Source organism: Malania oleifera, chromosome 4, assembly GCF_029873635.1.
Source record: "Malania oleifera isolate guangnan ecotype guangnan chromosome 4, ASM2987363v1, whole genome shotgun sequence".
NCBI lineage: Eukaryota > Viridiplantae > Streptophyta > Magnoliopsida > Santalales > Ximeniaceae > Malania > Malania oleifera.
In genome coordinates, this window is record NC_080420.1 from 86,635,513 (window position 1) to 86,641,277 (window position 5,765).

A 5,765-nucleotide genomic window follows, 5' to 3' on the forward strand; every position below is an offset into this window, starting at 1 on the left:
GGATCTTACCAAGTATTGGTTCGGTGGTGCAAAGATGAATTCGATACCGTTGTTTGGCTTGAGGATTAGTGAGCCATCGTTCAATATTTTCATTTTACTTTCCTGAAGTAACACCATGGTTTTCCATATTCTTTGGTGGGTAAAACCTTGTGCCACCTTGTGCCATGATCCAATTTTGTGCAAACGCAGAACACTTGAAGTCTCTTTGGCCACTATGAAGAATAGGGGCCAATGTTTGCGGAGTTAAGCCAATTTTCTTTCCTTTAACTTCGGTAGTGAGTACTGATTGTCCTTGAACCATGTTCACATGAAAGAGCTTAACAAGATTTCGATATAGTCCGTTTGCTTGATATACTACAAAATTATTCCAACCTATCTCCCTAAACATAGGTAGGATGTTTGGAAATTCCGAATTAAAGAAAGTTGTATAAATGATCTTACCAAGTATTGGTTCGGTGGTGCGAAGATGATTTCGATATCATGGTTTGGCTTGACGAGCAACGAGCTATCGTCCAATATTTTCGCCTTCCTTTCTTGAAGTAGCACCACAGTTTTCCGGATTCTTTGCACTGGTATTATCACACTTTATAGGTATAGCATAGGAATCTAAATTAAAGTCTTTTAATTATTGCTTCATATAGAGTGTTTCGGCACAAAGATTACCTGTGGCCACATACTCAACTTCAGAAGTAGATAAAGTTACAGAGTTTTGTTTCTTAGAGAACCAAGATACAAGAGATCATCTGAGAAAGTGACACGTACCACTTGTACTTTTCCTATCAATATTGCATTAGAGTAGTGAATTTTATTCTATCTCCGATCATGTGTCTTGAACACCCGCTGTCCAAGTACCACGTGCCCTTTGATGGAGTGGTCCTAAAGCATACCTACAAGAAGGATTTAAGATGTTATTTTTGGAACCCAAATCTTCTTAATCCTTTTTAAATCATGTTTATTTTTAGTGTTAACTTTCCATTCATTCTTGATTTTGACCTACTTCTTCCTAAGTGGATAATCAAATTTTATGTGCCCCTTTTTCCTACATAAGAAATAGGTAGTGTGTTCATAAATATTTGTAGAGGATGTATTAGAATAGTATTTTGCTTCTTTTACGAAATAACCCATAAATAAGTTCTTCTTCTTTTTTCTTTCAATTCCATTGTATCCAATTCCTTCTTTATCACAAATCATCCTTTGGTGTCCAACCATCTTTTCAAAATTTTTTTTCCTCTAGTAAAATTGTAGATGATCTTGTCTTTATCTTCAACTTTACTTTTAAGATTACTTATTTCGAAGTCCTTCTTGCTTTCACCATTCACTTGTAATTTAACTAAATCTTGAGACATCTCATTTGTTTTCTTCATAAGATCATTAATATGTGAGTTTTTTTTTTTTTTTTAGCAGATAGTGAGGTTTCGAGTTGATTCTTTAGTTTTCATTTTGTTCTTTCAAGGCTATGTTTCTTTTGGTTACTTTTATGAACCTATTGTCTAAGGCAAATAATTCCGCCTAGATTCTTTGTATGAAGGCATACTATCGAATGAATCACTACATGACGAATCACTAAATTCTTCAGATGAACTATAGTAGGAGTTTACCTCAGCATTGTGAGCCATGAAGCATATGTTTGTCATTTTTTGTTCACTTGATTCGTTGTTTGATTCACTTGAGCTTGTATCATCACATATAACTTTCATTGCCTTCTTTTTCTTCTTCTTGTCTTTCTTCCATTATGGACAATCAAATTTAATATTTCCAACCTTTTTGCAGTTATAACAAGTAGGAGGTTCATTCTTGGATTCCTTTTTATTTGTTTCTACCTTTATCAATTTTTGATCCTTTAAACATCCGAGGGAACTTCTTGTTGATTTTGAAAAACTTTCCAAGTCTTCTAGTAATGAAGGCTAGTTCATCATCATCTAATTCATTGTCTTCGTCTTCATCACTAGAGTCTTCTTTGGCAGCTTTAAGGGCTATTGATTTCTTTTGTGTTATTTTCAGAATTTCTCTCATTCATAGCCATCTCATAGGTGAGAACCGATCCAATTAATTCGTCTAGGGAGGTATTTTTGAGATTTTTAGCTTTCGTAACTGCAGTAGCTTTAGGTTCCCAAAATGGGTGGAAGACCTCTAAATATTTTTCAGATCGTCTCTTATATGTAGAATAATTCTTTCCCAAGGCATTGAGGGAGTTGATTATATGAGTAAACCTAGTGTACATACTAGTAATGGTTTAATTCGGGTTCATCCTAAAGGCCTTATACTCACTTGTGAGCATATCGATTCTACTATCTCTAACATCAACCATTCCTTCATAGGTTACCTCTAGTTTATCCCATATTTCTTTAGCTAATTTACATGCCATGACCCTATTGAATTCATTTATGTCCAGAGCAATATATAATGCATTCATAGCACTTGAATTTACTTGCAACATTTTATGGTCATTGTCGGTCATTTCTTTTTCCTCTTTGGGGATTTCTTTACTATCTACAATTTTAATGGGAATAAGGTCACCTTGTGTGACAACTTTTCCATGCTTTTCAATCCATAGTTTTTAAATAGATTCTTATTCTTTGTTTCTAAAAGGTGTAGTTAAAACCATAGAAAATAGGAGGTTTAGTTAAGGATTGACCCTCAGTAAAAGAAGATACACCTAGGTGTGCCATAGAGATCTTTATGTCATTTCTAGGTTAAGATTTACTACAAACCTGTTGTTATACCAATTGAAAAGGAAGGTGTACTCCCATGAAGGGGGGGGGGGGGGAATTGGGATTTTAAAACTTTCTTTACAATCTTTTTTTAATTCTTTCTCAATTCTTTTTAATTTCAGCAATCACAAGTTTCGTTAAGAAATTCAATTATACGTCTTTATGAATGAGAATACCAAATTTAAAACTTTGTAGATTTTCAAGACTTATTCCAGTACTTTAAATCAACACTTAATAAGCCAATTCAATCAGCCAAGATAAGCTTCCCAATATGAAACAATATATCAATTTCAGCAATGCTTCCAAGATTCAGCTTTTGAATATGATAACCCCCTCAACCAAGATAAGATGGATTTTAATATGAAAAGAAATAAAGATCTCAACCAAGCATCCAAAACTCAAAAATTAAATAAACTGCTTTAATTAATAATGAGTCTTGGGTGTTAATAAATCAAAATACTCCCTCATTGTTTCCGCAATATGTATTGATCAACCAACGTACTCCCTTTTGGTTTCCGCAATTCCCAAAAGCAAATTAATTTTCAGCAATTTAATATCCAATCCACATAGTTTAAGTGTCTAGAAAATTTAAGAGAGTAAGGAAGAGAGTGACACCAATATTTTACGAGGTTCGGCCTTCCCCGCCTACGTCCTTGCCTTAGGCAACAGACCTAAGGATTCCACTATACTACTCATTTATGGGTGGAGCAAACCTTTACAACCCTCCTTCAATAGGATAGAGCCTTCCTCTCCAAGCGATACCCCACGCTCGGTGCAACGATTTAACAATCCTGAACCATCAACAAAAATAGGAACAACAAAAGAATTTGGTGTAAAAAGACACTCTCAACAAGAGCTGATTAGTACACGATTAAAGCACAACTATATACTTCAAAAAAAAATATCTAATATAGAGAATTTGAAGCTTTAGATAACTATCACCGTGATCTTCTTTCTTTGATTCAAAGATTCAAAATTTGTGCACAAAGATCAGTGGGAAAATCTCAGCAAGACTCAGTAGAAAACTTCAGCAAGTATATGAGTGAAAGAGCTTTTGAAGATTGTAAGCAATAAGGCTTGATGGTTGATTATAATTCTTGGTGTCTAAAATCCTTTGTCTTGGGGACTATTTATAGAGTTTAGAAAGTGTATTTCATATTTCCCAAGTGACTTGAAGTGTTTATCAACTTTTAAAACTTCCCTTTAGTTTTAAAATTTTGAATTTGGAAGGGTCAGTCGACTGGACTTCGAGAGGTCAATCTCGTGGACTTTTAAAAACAATGAAATCTTAGAGTCAGTGTAGGGTCAGTCGACTGGGCTTGCTAGGGTCAGTCGACTGGGCCTTTACTCTCTACCTAATTTTGTTCTGTATAAAGTTTAGTCAACTCGACCAACAAGGGTCAGTCGCCTGGACAGTTCAAAAAATATGTTTTTCATTTTATTTCCAAAATCTGTTGTGTTCTTTTATACTTGTCAAAACACTTTGAGACTTTGGAAAATATTTTCTAGGTTTTTTAAAAATATGGTCTCTAAGTTAATGATGTATCCTAATAAGTTTCAAAGTGTCCATATTGACTTTTGAATGAAGTACTTACATAAAGACTTTCTTAATACTTAAGAGCATTCTAAGCTTGGAGTCTTCATATTTGTCTTTTGCTGAGTCTATCTCAACTTTTAGCTTCAATACTCTTTTAAGCTTTCTTCAAATCATCTTTGAATCCATGCTTTCATACTCTTTAAGTTTTCATTTTTCAACTTGTCCTTGGAAAGTAATCTTTCAATAAGGTTTGTGATTACTTAACCTTGAACTCATATACTTGATTCCTGAAACATCATTACTTTAACCAAAACATGCCAAATACCCTTGATTTGTTATCATCAAAATAAGATTCGTAACCCATGTTAGGTCAACAATCTCCCCCTTTTTGGTGATTATAAATAAGGAGCAAAAAATTGAGTGAACCTCAATAAGGCCCCCTCTTACAATAAGCATACTTTTAATAATATTTGGAAAGTAAAACAACCATTCTTATCATGATATATTAGGTAATATTAAATTCAGTTGCAAACTTCATGTTAGTCCATTTATCAAGGTAAATATACACAATAATATGTGTCTCAACTGTGCCATATTCATATATCTCAGTTTTGCTTAATAATTCTCCCCATTTTGACATCAATCAAAAAGAGATAAAGCAATAAGCATAGGCATACTTAAGACGAATATTAGAAATAAGCACAAAAACAGAGAATACCATATGCCACGTAAAAGTTAATAAGTCCTAAACATAAAAACATGACATATCAATAACATGCTTTGAAAGAAATAAGCAATATGAGAATAAAGCAACAAAATAAATCACAAAACTGTTTTTAATGCATATTCAAAATAATCAAATAAATCTAATCGTTCCTAGCATCATCATCAAACTCATCATTATCTCCTTCTTCTTCACCTCCCTCTTCACTTTCATCAGAATGAGCTTCCATTGGAGCCTTTCCATGTGAAAAGGAAGTGCTGGTCATATGTTGCTCAATCCGGCCATGTCTCTGGTCTAGAGAAGCATATTTTGCTTGAAGAGTGCTGTAGTTAGCACGCATTTCTATACTAAAGTCATTGAACTGCTAAAAGGTGCTTCAAGCAGAGGAGCTGGTTGCTAAACATGAGGTGGAGCTAGTTTAGCAGCTAGTCTTGGTGGCCTCCTTCTTCTCAGAAACCAACCTTGCTTATGTTTCTCGTATCCCATTTGTTTTATAGTTGTGGATCCAAATAGATCATATCTAGTTCATTTGATGAAACTCAGTGGGAGTGGTGACCTCAAGGTAGGCAAAGAGCTTATTTAGAATATCACCATATGGAAGAGTAACTTGTCGAAAGTCCAAACTTGTCCACATCCATTTCAAAATCAAACTGGACAAGTCGAGTTTCTTTCCTTTCAATAAGCACCACATGACAAAGTAGTTAATGTAAGACATATAATCATGTGATCCAACTTGGGTAAAATATTGTGCATAATAGTTTTCTAAAGATTCTGTGCTTTGAGGGTCAATTGT